General features: G+C 39.7%; 4 non-coding genes across 4 annotated transcripts; all 4 read right to left on the bottom strand.

Annotated features, from left to right (window-relative positions):
• Window positions 1-4,382: 4,382 nt before the first annotated feature.
• TRNAL-UAG (transfer RNA leucine (anticodon UAG)) lies at window positions 4,383-4,464 on the bottom strand. The gene has a single exon. It is a non-coding gene; the product is annotated as a tRNA-Leu (tRNA).
• Window positions 4,465-7,755: 3,291 nt separating this feature from the next.
• Window positions 7,756-7,837, bottom strand: TRNAL-UAG (transfer RNA leucine (anticodon UAG)). Its single transcript has one exon. It is a non-coding gene; the product is annotated as a tRNA-Leu (tRNA).
• Window positions 7,838-13,391: 5,554 nt separating this feature from the next.
• Window positions 13,392-13,473, bottom strand: TRNAL-UAG (transfer RNA leucine (anticodon UAG)). The gene has a single exon. It is a non-coding gene; the product is annotated as a tRNA-Leu (tRNA).
• A 2,963-nt stretch (window positions 13,474-16,436) lies between these two features.
• TRNAL-AAG (transfer RNA leucine (anticodon AAG)) lies at window positions 16,437-16,518 on the bottom strand. Its single transcript has one exon. It is a non-coding gene; the product is annotated as a tRNA-Leu (tRNA).
• Window positions 16,519-16,652: the final 134 nt, after the last annotated feature.

Raw genomic sequence — 16,652 nt, 5'->3', positions numbered from 1 at the left:
GACACAGTACTCCATGTGCGGTCTAACTAGGGATTTGTACAGAGGCAGTATAATGCTCTCATCATGTGTATCCAGACCTCTTTTAATGCACCCCATGATCCTGTTTGCCTTGGCAGCTGCTGCCTGGCACTGGCTGCTCCAGGTAAGTTTATCATTAACTAGGATCCCCAAGTCCTTCTCCCTGTCAGATTTACCCAGTGGTTTCCCGTTCAGTGTGTAATGGTGATATTGATTCCCTCTTCCCATGTGTATAACCTTACATTTATCATTGTTAAACCTCATCTGCCACCTTTCAGCCCAAGTTTCCAACTTATCCAGATCCATCTGTAGCAGAATACTATCTTCTCTTGTATTAACTGCTTTACATAGTTTTGTATCATCTGCAAATATCGATATTTTACTGTGTAAACCTTCTACCAGATCATTAATGAATATGTTGAAGAGAACAGGTCCCAATACTGACCCCTGCGGTACCCCACTGGTCACAGCGACCCAGTTAGAGACTATACCATTTATAACCACCCTCTGCTTTCTATCACTAAGCCAGTTACTAACCCATTTACACACATTTTCCCCCAGACCAAGCATTCTCATTTTGTGTACCAACCTCTTGTGCGGCACGGTATCAAACGCTTTGGAAAAATCGAGATATACCACGTCCAATGACTCACCGTGGTCCAGTCTATAGCTTACCTCTTCATAAAAACTGATTAGATTGGTTTGACAGGAGCGATTTCTCATAAACCCATGCTGATATGGAGTTAAACAGTTATTCTCATTGAGATAATCCAGAATAACATCCCTCAGAAACCCTTCAAATATTTTACTAACAATAGAGGTTAGACTTACTGGCCTATAATTTCCAGGTTCACTTTTAGAGCCCTTTTTGAATATTGGCACCACATTTGCTATGCGCCAGTCCTGCGGAACAGACCCTGTCGCTATAGAGTCACTAAAAATAAGAAATAATGGTTTATCTATTACATTACTTAGTTCTCTTAGTACTCGTGGGTGTATGCCATCCGGACCCGGAGATTTATCTATTTTAATCTTATTTAGCCGGTTTCGCACCTCTTCTTGGGTTAGATTGGTGACCCTTAATATAGGGTTTTCATTGTTTCTTGGGATTTCACCTAGCATTTCATTTTCCACCGTGAATACCGTGGAGAAGAAGGTATTTAATATGTTAGCTTTTTCCTCGTCATCTACAACCATTCTTTCCTCACTATTTTTTAAGGGGCCTACATTTTCAGTTTTTATTCTTTTACTATTGATATAGTTGAAGAACAGTTTGGGATTAGTTTTACTCTCCTTAGCAATGTGCTTCTCTGTTTCCTTTTTGGCAGCTTTAATTAGTTTTTTAGATAAAGTATTTTTCTCCCTATAGTTTTTTAGAGCTTCAATGGTGCCATCCTGCTTTAGTAGTGCAAATGCTTTCTTTTTACTGTTAATTGCCTGTCTTACTTCTTTGTTTAGCCACATTGGGTTTTTCCTATTTCTAGTCCTTTTATTCCCACAAGGTATAAACTGCTTACACTGCCTATTTAGGATGTTCTTAAACATTTCCCATTTATTATCTGTATTCTCATTTCTGAGGATATTGTCCCAGTCTACCAGATTAAGGGCATCTCTAAGCTGTTCAAACTTTGCCTTCCTAAAGTTCAATGTTTTTGTGACTCCCTGACAAGTCCCCCTAGTGAAAGACAGGTCGTACCACACAACCCACTGACTTTTTTGGGTATTTACCTCCGGCTGCAGTCTTTCCTCCATTTGCTGTGAGGATCCTTCCTCAGTGTCATCTTGCAGGCGAACTCCTTCCAAAGCCTCAATTAGCTGCTCCTTGGAGAGTCCTTTAAAACGGACTCCTACTTCATGGGCCTTTGTTTGTAGGTTCATCGCAGTCCAGCTCTTGTACTCTGCGGTGCTGGTTCCCAATGTTGATGGGCCTTTGTCCTCCATTCCTTCTGCTCTGATCCCACTGCTGCCAACCAGTTTGTGACGGGGTGTACAGCAGAGCAGGAAGGGACAACAGGCCGAGGGATGATCCAATGAGATTTATTAAAGCAGGGAGCATACAACATCAAATATCCATAATGTCCTTCAAGTCCACCAGAAGTCCACAATAAGCCCAAGTAAATAAACAGATCTGGAGGTGCTTTCCAGTAATCCCGCACCCGATAAACGAAACAATAGTCCTTCCACGAGTCCAACAGAACAGATTCGGGGGCACCTCCAGATAATCCTTGTGCCAGCTAACAAAACAATAGTCCACATGAGTCCAAGGGATCCCAAAACAATCTCACGAACGACGAGATATGTCCTCAGCTCAAGTCTCATCCCGTTCGCTTCCGCAGTCACAGATGGACGTGGGGTCTTGCCTCAGCTAAGAATCCCCACTCCTTCCCCTTTAAGGATCAACTCACATCTGATCTCAAAAATAAGAATGGATTATCTTAGCTCCTGGGATCCGCCCATGAAGGGGGGTAGGGGTCACACCTTCTATTCAATGGTTGGGTCCACCTGAAGATTCTAGACTGGTCGGCTCCTCTTAGTCTATCTAGTATGTACATATGACTAGCCACCTGCTGTGAGAAAGAATGGCTATTCTTCACTAGTGGTGTTGACAAACCTTAATTACATTATAGCTTAGGGCTGCAAGTATTGGGGGAAGGAGACATATTGTTACAGGTGAACTCCCTGCACAAGAAAATACATAAATTACAGCTAATAGAAACCAGAGAACAGTTACATACATCAAATGGCATATTATTCAAATACAGGACAGGGCAAAAGTACATATCATGACAGACATGTCTCTAAATATTAGGAAAAAAACAATAATTCTATCAACTGTTTTTATCTTAACCAGAAAGAAAACACTTAAGCAAATACAAAAGAAGATTAAAACACATGTAAGTTTGTATGTTAGTAAAATCATAAGAGTAAGTTCAAAACAATTTTCAAGCACATATCATACTGGCAGCAGTGGGATGAAAGCACATGCAAATTTTGTCTGTTTTCATAATTATAAGAATAAGATCAAAAGATTTTCAAGAACTCATACTGCTGAGTCATACTCAGCATGATTAAGTAGGCTTCCTTAGAGTAAGTGAAGTACATTTGACAACATTTAAAATTAGTGCATGTTGGAAAAAGGGCATGTCTCTAAACATTAGGAAAAACCAATGATTCTATCAACGGTCTTTATCTTAACCGAAAACCGAAAAATCATACAAATACAAAAGAAGATTAGATCACATGCTAATTTGCATGTTAGCAAAATCATAAGAATAAGTACAAAAACATTTCAAGACCTCATAATACTGGCAGCAGTGGGATTAAAGCATATGCTAATTTTGTATGTTAGCATAGTTATAAGAATAAGATAAAAAGGTTTTAAGGAACTCTTACTACTGGCAGCAGTGGGATTTGAACCTACAGGTCTGTTGTAAAATGGTTAAGTCTCTAAACAATAGGAAAAACCAATGATTCTATCAACTGTCTTTTCCTAAACAGAAATCCACACACTCATGCAAATACAAAATCATAAGAATTAGATCAAAAGGTTCTGAAGACCTACTGGCAGCAGTGGGATTTGAACCCACGCCTCTGAAGAGACTGGAGCCTTAATCCAGCGCCTTAGACCGCTCGGCCATGCTAAATTTAGCAGCATGATTTTTAAGATTCCTTATCTTAACTGAAAACCACAAAATTATACAAATACAAAAGATTAAATCACATGTTAATTTGCATGTTAGCAAAATCATAAGAATAAGTACAAAAACATTTCAAGACCGCATAATACTGGCAGCAGTGGGATTAAAGCATATGCTAATTTTGTATATTAGCGTATGTATAAGAATAAGATAAAAAGGTTTTAAGGAACTCTTACTACTGGCAGCAGTGGGATTTAAACCTACAGGTCTGTTGTAAAATGGTTAAGTCTCTAAACAATAGGAAAAACCAATGATTCTATCAACTGTCTTTTCCTAAACAGAAACCCACACACTCATGCAAATACAAAATCATTTGAATTAGATCAAAATGTTCTGAAGTGCAGCAGTGGGATTTGAACCCAGGCCTCTGAAGAGACTGGAGCCTTAATCCAGCGCCTTAGACCGCTCGGCCATGCTACCTTAATATACTATATGAAAAAAGCTTTCTTAGAGTAAGTTTAGTGAATTTTCCTACAGTTTAAATTCTTCAAGGTGGAAAATGGAAAGGTCTCTAAGCAAAAAGGAAAAAGCAATGATTCTATCTACTGTCTTTTGCAAAACAGCAAAGCATGGACTCATACAAATACAAAATAATAAAACACATGCTAATTTTTCTATTAGCAAAATCATAAATATAAGCTAAAAAGTTTCAAAGTAGAAATACACTGGCAGCAGTGGGATTTGAACCCACGCCTCCAAAGAGACTGGAGCCTAATTCCAGCGCCTTAGACCACTCGGCCATGCTACCTTTAACAGCATGATTTTTACGATTCCTTATCTTAACTGAAAACCGCAAAATTATACAAATACAAAAGATTAAATCACGTTAATTTGCATGTTAGCAAAATCATAAGAATAAGTACAAAAACATTTCAAGACCGCATAATACTGGCAGCAGTGGGATTAAAGCATATACTAATTTTGTATGTTAGCATAATTATAAGAATAAGATAACAAGGTTTAACATAGCATAATGTCCTAGAATAGTCTGTTTAATCGCCGCATACTCACAGTTCCCCTGAGGGTCCATAGCTCTATAGGCTTCAGCAGCTCCACCCTCTAAGAACCCCACAAGATGTCGAACTCGCTCCCTTTCCGGGACTTCCATTAATCAACACTGATGCTCAAAGTCCTGGAAGAAGCCCTCAATGTCGCCTGCAGCCTCATTAAAGGGCTTAAAGTCTTTGTGGGACACTCTGGGGAGTTCCCTCATGGTGGGTGCTGAGGTTACAGTCTGTCTGGAGCTTCTAGCTGCTTCCAAAGCGATCTGCTCCAGCAATGCCATCTCCTGAGCTCTGTGAATGGCCTTCCTCTTATCGTCTATGGTGGCCTCTTCTCCCAGAAATGCCAACTCCTCCTCGTACCACACAACCCACTGACTTTTTTGGGTATTTACCTCCGGCTGCAGTCTTTCCTCCATTTGCTGTGAGGATCCTTCCTCAGTGTCATCTTGCAGGCGAACTCCTTCCAAAGCCTCAATTAGCTGCTCCTTGGAGAGTCCTTTAAAACGGACTCCTACTTCATGGGCCTTTGTTTGTAGGTTCATCGCAGTCCAGCTCTTGTACTCTGCGGTGCTGGTTCCCAATGTTGATGGGCCTTTGTCCTCCATTCCTTCTGCTCTGATCCCACTGCTGCCAACCAGTTTGTGACGGGGTGTACAGCAGAGCAGGAAGGGACAACAGGCCGAGGGATGATCCAATGAGATTTATTAAAGCAGGGAGCATACAACATCAAATATCCATAATGTCCTTCAAGTCCACCAGAAGTCCACAATAAGCCCAAGGAAATAAACAGATCTGGAGGTGCTTTCCAGTAATCCCGCACCCGATAAACGAAACAATAGTCCTTCCACGAGTCCAACAGAACAGATTCGGGGGCACCTCCAGATAATCCTTGTGCCAGCTAACAAAGCAATGGTCCACATGAGTCCAAGGGATCCCAAAACAATCTCACGAACGACGAGATATGTCCTCAGCTCAAGTCTCATCCCGTACGCTTCCGCAGTCACAGATGGACGTGGGGTCTTGCCTCAGCTAAGAATCCCCACTCCTTCCCCTTTAAGGATCAACTCACATCTGATCTCAAAAATAAGAATGGATTGTCTGAGCTCCTGGGATCCGCCCATGAAGGGGGGTAGGGGTCACACCTTCTATTCAATGGTTGGGTCCACCTGAAGATTCTAGACTGGTCGGCTCCTCTTAGTCTATCAAGTATGTACATATGACTAGCCACCTGCTGTGAGAAAGAATGGCTATTCTTCACTAGTGGTGTTGACAAACCTTAATTACATTATAGCTTAGGGCTGCAAGTATTGGGGGAAGGAGACATATTGTTACAGGTGAACTCCCAGCACAAGAAAATACATAAATTACAGCTAATAGAAACCAGAGAACAGTTACATACATCAAATGGCATATTATTCAAATACAGGACAGGGCAAAAGTACATATCATGACAGACATGTCTCTAAATATTAGGAAAAAAACAATAATTCTATCAACTGTTTTTATCTTAACCAGAAAGAAAACACTTAAGCAAATACAAAAGAAGATTAAAACACATGTAAGTTTGTATGTTAGTAAAATCATAAGAGTAAGTTCAAAACAATTTTCAAGCACATATCATACTGGCAGCAGTGGGATGAAAGCACATGCAAATTTTGTCTGTTTTCATAATTATAAGAATAAGATCAAAAGATTTTCAAGAACTCATACTGCTGAGTCATACTCAGCATGATTAAGTAGGCTTCCTTAGAGTAAGTGAAGTACATTTGACAACATTTAAAATTAGTGCATGTTGGAAAAAGGGCATGTCTCTAAACATTAGGAAAAACCAATGATTCTATGAACGGTCTTTATCTTAACCGAAAACCGAAAAATCATACAAATACAAAAGAAGATTAGATCACATGCTAATTTGCATGTTAGCAAAATCATAAGAATAAGTACAAAAACATTTCAAGACCTCATAATACTGGCAGCAGTGGGATTAAAGCATATGCTAATTTTGTATGTTAGCATAGTTATAAGAATAAGATAAAAAGGTTTTAAGGAACTCTTACTACTGGCAGCAGTGGGATTTGAACCTACAGGTCTGTTGTAAAATGGTTAAGTCTCTAAACAATAGGAAAAACCAATGATTCTATCAACTGTCTTTTCCTAAACAGAAATCCACACACTCATGCAAATACAAAATCATAAGAATTAGATCAAAAGGTTCTGAAGACCTACTGGCAGCAGTAGGATTTGAACCCACGCCTCTGAAGAGACTGGAGCCTTAATCCAGCCCCTTAGACCGCTCGGCCATGCTACCTTTAGCAGCATGATTTTTAAGATTCCTTATCTTAACTGAAAACCACAAAATTATACAAATACAAAAGATTAAATCACATGTTAATTTGCATGTTAGCAAAATCATAAGAATAAGTACAAAAACATTTCAAGACCGCATAATACTGGCAGCAGTGGGATTAAAGCATATGCTAATTTTGTATATTAGCGTATGTATAAGAATAAGATAAAAAGGTTTTAAGGAACTCTTACTACTGGCAGCAGTGGGATTTAAACCTACAGGTCTGTTGTAAAATGGTTAAGTCTCTAAACAATAGGAAAAAACAATGATTCTATCAACTGTCTTTTCCTAAACAGAAACCCACACACTCACGCAAATACAAAATCATTTGAATTAGATCAAAATGTTCTGAAGACCTACTGGCAGCAGTGGGGTTTGAACCCACGCCTCTGAAGAGACTGGAGCCTTAATCCAGCGCCTTAGACCGCTCAGCCATGCTACCCTAATATACTACATTAAAAAAGCTTCCTTAGAGTAAGTTTAGTGAATTTTCCTACAGTTTAACTTCTTCAAGGTGGAAAATGGCTAGGTCTCTAAGCAAAAAGGAAAAAGCAATGATTCTATCTACTGTCTTTTGCAAAACAGCAAAGCATGGACTCATAAAAATACAAAATAATAAAACACATGCTAATTTTTCTATTAGCAAAATCATAAATATAAGCTAAAAAGTTTCAAAGTAGAAATACACTGGCAGCAGTGGGATTTGAACCCACGCCTCCAAAGAGACTGGAGCCTAAGTCCAGCGCCTTAGACCACTCGACCATGCTACCTTTAACAGCATGATTTTTACGATTCCTTATCTTAACTGAAAACCGCAAAATTATACAAATACAAAAGATTAAATCACATGTTAATTTGCATGTTAGCAAAATCATAAGAATAAGTACAAAAACATTTCAAGACCGCATAATACTGGCAGCAGTGGGATTAAAGCATATGCTAATTTTGTATGTTAGCATAATTATAAGAATAAGATAACAAGGTTTAACATAGCATAATGTTCTAGAATAGTCAGTTTAATCGCCGCATATTCACAGTTCCCCCGAGGGTCCCTAGCTCTATAGGCTTCAGCAGCTCCACCCTCTAAGAACCCCACAAGATGTCGAACTCGCTCCCTTTCCGGGACTTCCATTAATCAACACTGATGCTCAAAGTCCTGGAAGAAGCCCTCAATGTCGCCTGCAGCCTCATTAAAGGGCTTAAAGTCTTTGTGGGACACTCTGGGGAGTTCCCTCATGGTGGGTGCTGAGGTTACAGTCTGTCTGGAGCTTCTAGCTGCTTCCAAAGCGATCTGCTCCAGCAATGCCCTCTCCTGAGCTCTGTGAATGGCCTTCCTCTTATCGTCTATGGTGGCCTCTTCTCCCAGAAATGCCAACTCCTCCTCATAGTAACATAGTAACATAGTAACATAGTAACATAGTTAGTAAGGCCGAAAAAAGACATTTGTCCATCCAGTTCAGCCTATATTCCATCATAATAAATACCCAGATCTACGTCCTTCTACAGAACCTAATAATTGTATGATACAATATTGTTCTGCTCCAGGAAGACATCCAGGCCTCTCTTGAACCCCTCGACTGAGTTCGCCATCACCACCTCCTCAGGCAAGCAATTCCAGATTCTCACTGCCCTAACAGTAAAGAATCCTCTTCTATGTTGGTGGAAAAACCTTCTCTCCTCCAGACGCAAAGAATGCCCCCTTGTGCCCGTCACCTTCCTTGGTATAAACAGATCCTCAGCGAGATATTTGTATTGTCCCCTTATATACTTATACATGGTTATTAGATCGCCCCTCAGTCGTCTTTTTTCTAGACTAAATAATCCTAATTTCGCTAATCTATCTGGGTATTGTAGTTCTCCCATCCCCTTTATTAATTTTGTTGCCCTCCTTTGTACTCTCTCTAGTTCCATTATATCCTTCCTGAGCACCGGTGCCCAAAACTGGACACAGTACTCCATGTGCGGTCTAACTAGGGATTTGTACAGAGGCAGTATAATGCTCTCATCATGTGTATCCAGACTTCTTTTAATGCACCCCATGATCCTGTTTGCCTTGGCAGCTGCTGCCTGGCACTGGCTGCTCCAGGTAAGTTTATCATTAACTAGGATCCCCAAGTCCTTCTCCCTGTCAGATTTACCCAGTGGTTTCCCGTTCAGTGTGTAATGGTGATATTGATTCCCTCTTCCCATGTGTATAACCTTACATTTATCATTGTTAAACCTCATCTGCCACCTTTCAGCCCAAGTTTCCAACTTATCCAGATCCATCTGTAGCAGAATACTATCTTCTCTTGTATTAACTGCTTTACATAGTTTTGTATCATCTGCAAATATCGATATTTTACTGTGTAAACCTTCTACCAGATCATTAATGAATATGTTGAAGAGAACAGGTCCCAATACTGACCCCTGCGGTACCCCACTGGTCACAGCGACCCAGTTAGAGACTATACCATTTATAACCACCCTCTGCTTTCTATCACTAAGCCAGTTACTAACCCATTTACACACATTTTCCCCCAGACCAAGCATTCTCATTTTGTGTACCAACCTCTTGTGCGGCACGGTATCAAACGCTTTGGAAAAATCGAGATATACCACGTCCAATGACTCACCGTGGTCCAGTCTATAGCTTACCTCTTCATAAAAACTGATTAGATTGGTTTGACAGGAGCGATTTCTCATAAACCCATGCTGATATGGAGTTAAACAGTTATTCTCATTGAGATAATCCAGAATAACATCCCTCAGAAACCCTTCAAATATTTTACTAACAATAGAGGTTAGACTTACTGGCCTATAATTTCCAGGTTCACTTTTAGAGCCCTTTTTGAATATTGGCACCACATTTGCTATGCGCCAGTCCTGCGGAACAGACCCTGTCGCTATAGAGTCACTAAAAATAAGAAATAATGGTTTATCTATTACATTACTTAGTTCTCTTAGTACTCGTGGGTGTATGCCATCCGGACCCGGAGATTTATCTATTTTAATCTTATTTAGCCGGTTTCGCACCTCTTCTTGGGTTAGATTGGTGACCCTTAATATAGGGTTTTCATTGTTTCTTGGGATTTCACCTAGCATTTCATTTTCCACCGTGAATACCGTGGAGAAGAAGGTATTTAATATGTTAGCTTTTTCCTCGTCATCTACAACCATTCTTTCCTCACTATTTTTTAAGGGGCCTACATTTTCAGTTTTTATTCTTTTACTATTGATATAGTTGAAGAACAGTTTGGGATTAGTTTTACTCTCCTTAGCAATGTGCTTCTCTGTTTCCTTTTTGGCAGCTTTAATTAGTTTTTTAGATAAAGTATTTTTCTCCCTATAGTTTTTTAGAGCTTCAATGGTGCCATCCTGCTTTAGTAGTGCAAATGCTTTCTTTTTACTGTTAATTGCCTGTCTTACTTCTTTGTTTAGCCACATTGGGTTTTTCCTATTTCTAGTCCTTTTATTCCCACAAGGTATAAACCGCTTACACTGCCTATTTAGGATGTTCTTAAACATTTCCCATTTATTATCTGTATTCTCATTTCTGAGGATATTGTCCCAGTCTACCAGATTAAGGGCATCTCTAAGCTGTTCAAACTTTGCCTTCCTAAAGTTCAATGTTTTCGTGACTCCCTGACAAGTCCCCCTAGTGAAAGACAGGTCGTACCACACAACCCACTGACTTTTTTGGGTATTTACCTCCGGCTGCAGTCTTTCCTCCATTTGCTGTGAGGATCCTTCCTCAGTGTCATCTTGCAGGCGAACTCCTTCCAAAGCCTCAATTAGCTGCTCCTTGGAGAGTCCTTTAAAACGGACTCCTACTTCATGGGCCTTTGTTTGTAGGTTCATCGCAGTCCAGCTCTTGTACTCTGCGGTGCTGGTTCCCAATGTTGATGGGCCTTTGTCCTCCATTCCTTCTGCTCTGATCCCACTGCTGCCAACCAGTTTGTGACGGGGTGTACAGCAGAGCAGGAAGGGACAACAGGCCGAGGGATGATCCAATGAGATTTATTAAAGCAGGGAGCATACAACATCAAATATCCATAATGTCCTTCAAGTCCACCAGAAGTCCACAATAAGCCCAAGTAAATAAACAGATCTGGAGGTGCTTTCCAGTAATCCCGCACCCGATAAACGAAACAATAGTCCTTCCACGAGTCCAACAGAACAGATTCGGGGGCACCTCCAGATAATCCTTGTGCCAGCTAACAAAGCAATAGTCCACATGAGTCCAAGGGATCCCAAAACAATCTCACGAACGACGAGATATGTCCTCAGCTCAAGTCTCATCCCGTTCGCTTCCGCAGTCACAGATGGACGTGGGGTCTTGCCTCAGCTAAGAATCCCCACTCCTTCCCCTTTAAGGATCAACTCACATCTGATCTCAAAAATAAGAATGGATTATCTTAGCTCCTGGGATCCGCCCATGAAGGGGGGTAGGGGTCACACCTTCTATTCAATGGTTGGGTCCACCTGAAGATTCTAGACTGGTCGGCTCCTCTTAGTCTATCTAGTATGTACATATGACTAGCCACCTGCTGTGAGAAAGAATGGCTATTCTTCACTAGTGGTGTTGACAAACCTTAATTACATTATAGCTTAGGGCTGCAAGTATTGGGGGAAGGAGACATATTGTTACAGGTGAACTCCCTGCACAAGAAAATACATAAATTACAGCTAATAGAAACCAGAGAACAGTTACATACATCAAATGGCATATTATTCAAATACAGGACAGGGCAAAAGTACATATCATGACAGACATGTCTCTAAATATTAGGAAAAAAACAATAATTCTATCAACTGTTTTTATCTTAACCAGAAAGAAAACACTTAAGCAAATACAAAAGAAGATTAAAACACATGTAAGTTTGTATGTTAGTAAAATCATAAGAGTAAGTTCAAAACAATTTTCAAGCACATATCATACTGGCAGCAGTGGGATGAAAGCACATGCAAATTTTGTCTGTTTTCATAATTATAAGAATAAGATCAAAAGATTTTCAAGAACTCATACTGCTGAGTCATACTCAGCATGATTAAGTAGGCTTCCTTAGAGTAAGTGAAGTACATTTGACAACATTTAAAATTAGTGCATGTTGGAAAAAGGGCATGTCTCTAAACATTAGGAAAAACCAATGATTCTATCAACGGTCTTTATCTTAACCGAAAACCGAAAAATCATACAAATACAAAAGAAGATTAGATCACATGCACATGCATGTTAGCAAAATCATAAGAATAAGTACAAAAACATTTCAAGACCTCATAATACTGGCAGCAGTGGGATTAAAGCATATGCTAATTTTGTATGTTAGCATAGTTATAAGAATAAGATAAAAAGGTTTTAAGGAACTCTTACTACTGGCAGCAGTGGGATTTGAACCTACAGGTCTGTTGTAAAATGGTTAAGTCTCTAAACAATAGGAAAAACCAATGATTCTATCAACTGTCTTTTCCTAAACAGAAATCCACACACTCATGCAAATACAAAATCATAAGAATTAGATCAAAAGGTTCTGAAGACCTACTGGCAGCAGTGGGATTTGAACCCACGCCTCTGAAGAGACTGGAGCCTTAATCCAGCGCCTTAGACCGCTCGGCCATGCTAAATTTAGCAGCATGATTTTTAAGATTCCTTATCTTAACTGAAAACCACAAAATTATACAAATACAAAAGATTAAATCACATGTTAATTTGCATGTTAGCAAAATCATAAGAATAAGTACAAAAACATTTCAAGACCGCATAATACTGGCAGCAGTGGGATTAAAGCATATGCTAATTTTGTATATTAGCGTATGTATAAGAATAAGATAAAAAGGTTTTAAGGAACTCTTACTACTGGCAGCAGTGGGATTTAAACCTACAGGTCTGTTGTAAAATGGTTAAGTCTCTAAACAATAGGAAAAACCAATGATTCTATCAACTGTCTTTTCCTAAACAGAAACCCACACACTCATGCAAATACAAAATCATTTGAATTAGATCAAAATGTTCTGAAGTGCAGCAGTGGGATTTGAACCCACGCCTCTGAAGAAACTGGAGCCTTAATCCAGCGCCTTAGACCGCTCGGCCATGCTACCTTAATATACTATATGAAAAAAGCTTTCTTAGAGTAAGTTTAGTGAATTTTCCTACAGTTTAAATTCTTCAAGGTGGAAAATGGAAAGGTCTCTAAGCAAAAAGGAAAAAGCAATGATTCTATCTACTGTCTTTTGCAAAACAGCAAAGCATGGACTCATACAAATACAAAATAATAAAACACATGCTAATTTTTCTATTAGCAAAATCATAAATATAAGCTAAAAAGTTTCAAAGTAGAAATACACTGGCAGCAGTGGGATTTGAACCCACGCCTCCAAAGAGACTGGAGCCTAATTCCAGCGCCTTAGACCACTCGGCCATGCTACCTTTAACAGCATGATTTTTACGATTCCTTATCTTAACTGAAAACCGCAAAATTATACAAATACAAAAGATTAAATCACGTTAATTTGCATGTTAGCAAAATCATAAGAATAAGTACAAAAACATTTCAAGACCGCATAATACTGGCAGCAGTGGGATTAAAGCATATGCTAATTTTGTATGTTAGCATAATTATAAGAATAAGATAACAAGGTTTAACATAGCATAATGTCCTAGAATAGTCTGTTTAATCGCCGCATACTCACAGTTCCCCTGAGGGTCCATAGCTCTATAGGCTTCAGCAGCTCCACCCTCTAAGAACCCCACAAGATGTCGAACTCGCTCCCTTTCCGGGACTTCCATTAATCAACACTGATGCTCAAAGTCCTGGAAGAAGCCCTCAATGTCGCCTGCAGCCTCATTAAAGGGCTTAAAGTCTTTGTGGGACACTCTGGGGAGTTCCCTCATGGTGGGTGCTGAGGTTACAGTCTGTCTGGAGCTTCTAGCTGCTTCCAAAGCGATCTGCTCCAGCAATGCCATCTCCTGAGCTCTGTGAATGGCCTTCCTCTTATCGTCTATGGTGGCCTCTTCTCCCAGAAATGCCAACTCCTCCTCGTACCACACAACCCACTGACTTTTTTGGGTATTTACCTCCGGCTGCAGTCTTTCCTCCATTTGCTGTGAGGATCCTTCCTCAGTGTCATCTTGCAGGCGAACTCCTTCCAAAGCCTCAATTAGCTGCTCCTTGGAGAGTCCTTTAAAACGGACTCCTACTTCATGGGCCTTTGTTTGTAGGTTCATCGCAGTCCAGCTCTTGTACTCTGCGGTGCTGGTTCCCAATGTTGATGGGCCTTTGTCCTCCATTCCTTCTGCTCTGATCCCACTGCTGCCAACCAGTTTGTGACGGGGTGTACAGCAGAGCAGGAAGGGACAACAGGCCGAGGGATGATCCAATGAGATTTATTAAAGCAGGGAGCATACAACATCAAATATCCATAATGTCCTTCAAGTCCACCAGAAGTCCACAATAAGCCCAAGGAAATAAACAGATCTGGAGGTGCTTTCCAGTAATTCCGCACCCGATAAACGAAACAATAGTCCTTCCACGAGTCCAACAGAACAGATTCGGGGGCACCTCCAGATAATCCTTGTGCCAGCTAACAAAGCAATGGTCCACATGAGTCCAAGGGATCCCAAAACAATCTCACGAACGACGAGATATGTCCTCAGCTCAAGTCTCATCCCGTACGCTTCCGCAGTCACAGATGGACGTGGGGTCTTGCCTCAGCTAAGAATCCCCACTCCTTCCCCTTTAAGGATCAACTCACATCTGATCTCAAAAATAAGAATGGATTATCTGAGCTCCTGGGATCCGCCCATGAAGGGGGGTAGGGGTCACACCTTCTATTCAATGGTTGGGTCCACCTGAAGATTCTAGACTGGTCGGCTCCTCTTAGTCTATCAAGTATGTACATATGACTAGCCACCTGCTGTGAGAAAGAATGGCTATTCTTCACTAGTGGTGTTGACAAACCTTAATTACATTATAGCTTAGGGCTGCAAGTATTGGGGGAAGGAGACATATTGTTACAGGTGAACTCCCAGCACAAGAAAATACATAAATTACAGCTAATAGAAACCAGAGAACAGTTACATACATCAAATGGCATATTATTCAAATACAGGACAGGGCAAAAGTACATATCATGACAGACATGTCTCTAAATATTAGGAAAAAAACAATAATTCTATCAACTGTTTTTATCTTAACCAGAAAGAAAACACTTAAGCAAATACAAAAGAAGATTAAAACACATGTAAGTTTGTATGTTAGTAAAATCATAAGAGTAAGTTCAAAACAATTTTCAAGCACATATCATACTGGCAGCAGTGGGATGAAAGCACATGCAAATTTTGTCTGTTTTCATAATTATAAGAATAAGATCAAAAGATTTTCAAGAACTCATACTGCTGAGTCATACTCAGCATGATTAAGTAGGCTTCCTTAGAGTAAGTGAAGTACATTTGACAACATTTAAAATTAGTGCATGTTGGAAAAAGGGCATGTCTCTAAACATTAGGAAAAACCAATGATTCTATCAACGGTCTTTATCTTAACTGAAAACCGAAAAATCATACAAATACAAAAGAAGATTAGATCACATGCTAATTTGCATGTTAGCAAAATCATAAGAATAAGTACAAAAACATTTCAAGACCTCATAATACTGGCAGCAGTGGGATTAAAGCATATGCTAATTTTGTATGTTAGCATAGTTATAAGAATAAGATAAAAAGGTTTTAAGGAACTCTTACTACTGGCAGCAGTGGGATTTGAACCTACAGGTCTGTTGTAAAATGGTTAAGTCTCTAAACAATAGGAAAAACCAATGAATCTATCAACTGTCTTTTCCTAAACAGAAATCCACACACTCATGCAAATACAAAATCATAAGAATTAGATCAAAAGGTTCTGAAGACCTACTGGCAGCAGTGGGATTTGAACCAACGCCTCTGAAGAGACTGGAGCCTTAATCCAGCGCCTTAGACCGCTCGGCCATGCTACCTTTAGCAGCATGATTTTTAAGATTCCTTATCTTAACTGAAAACCACTAAATTATACAAATACAAAAGATTAAATCACATGTTAATTTGCATGTTAGCAAAATCATAAGAATAAGTACAAAAACATTTCAAGACCGCATAATACTGGCAGCAGTGGGATTAAAGCATATGTTAATTTTGTATGTTAGCGTATGTATAAGAATAAGATAAAAAGGTTTTAAGGAACTCTTACTACTGGCAGCAGTGGGATTTAAACCTACAGGTCTGTTGTAAAATGGTTAAGTCTCTAAACAATAGGAAAAAACAATGATTCTATCAACTGTCTTTTCCTAAACAGAAACCCACACACTCATGCAAATACAAAATCATTTGAATTAGATCAAAATGTTCTGAAGACCTACTGGCAGCAGTGGGATTTGAACCCACGCCTCTGAAGAGACTGGAGCCTTAATCCAGCGCCTTAGACCGCTCGGCCATGCTACCTTAATATACTACATGAAAAAAGCTTCCTTAGAGTAAGTTTAGTGAATTTTCCTACATTTTAACTTCTTCAAGGTGGAAAATGGATAGGTCTCTAAGCAAAAAGGAAAAAGCAATGATTCTATCTACTGTCTTTT

The sequence above is a fragment of the Ranitomeya imitator genome, chromosome 4, assembly GCF_032444005.1.
Source record: "Ranitomeya imitator isolate aRanImi1 chromosome 4, aRanImi1.pri, whole genome shotgun sequence".
Classification (NCBI taxonomy): Eukaryota; Metazoa; Chordata; class Amphibia; order Anura; family Dendrobatidae; genus Ranitomeya; species Ranitomeya imitator.
This window is presented reverse-complemented; position numbering and strand designations above follow the sequence as displayed.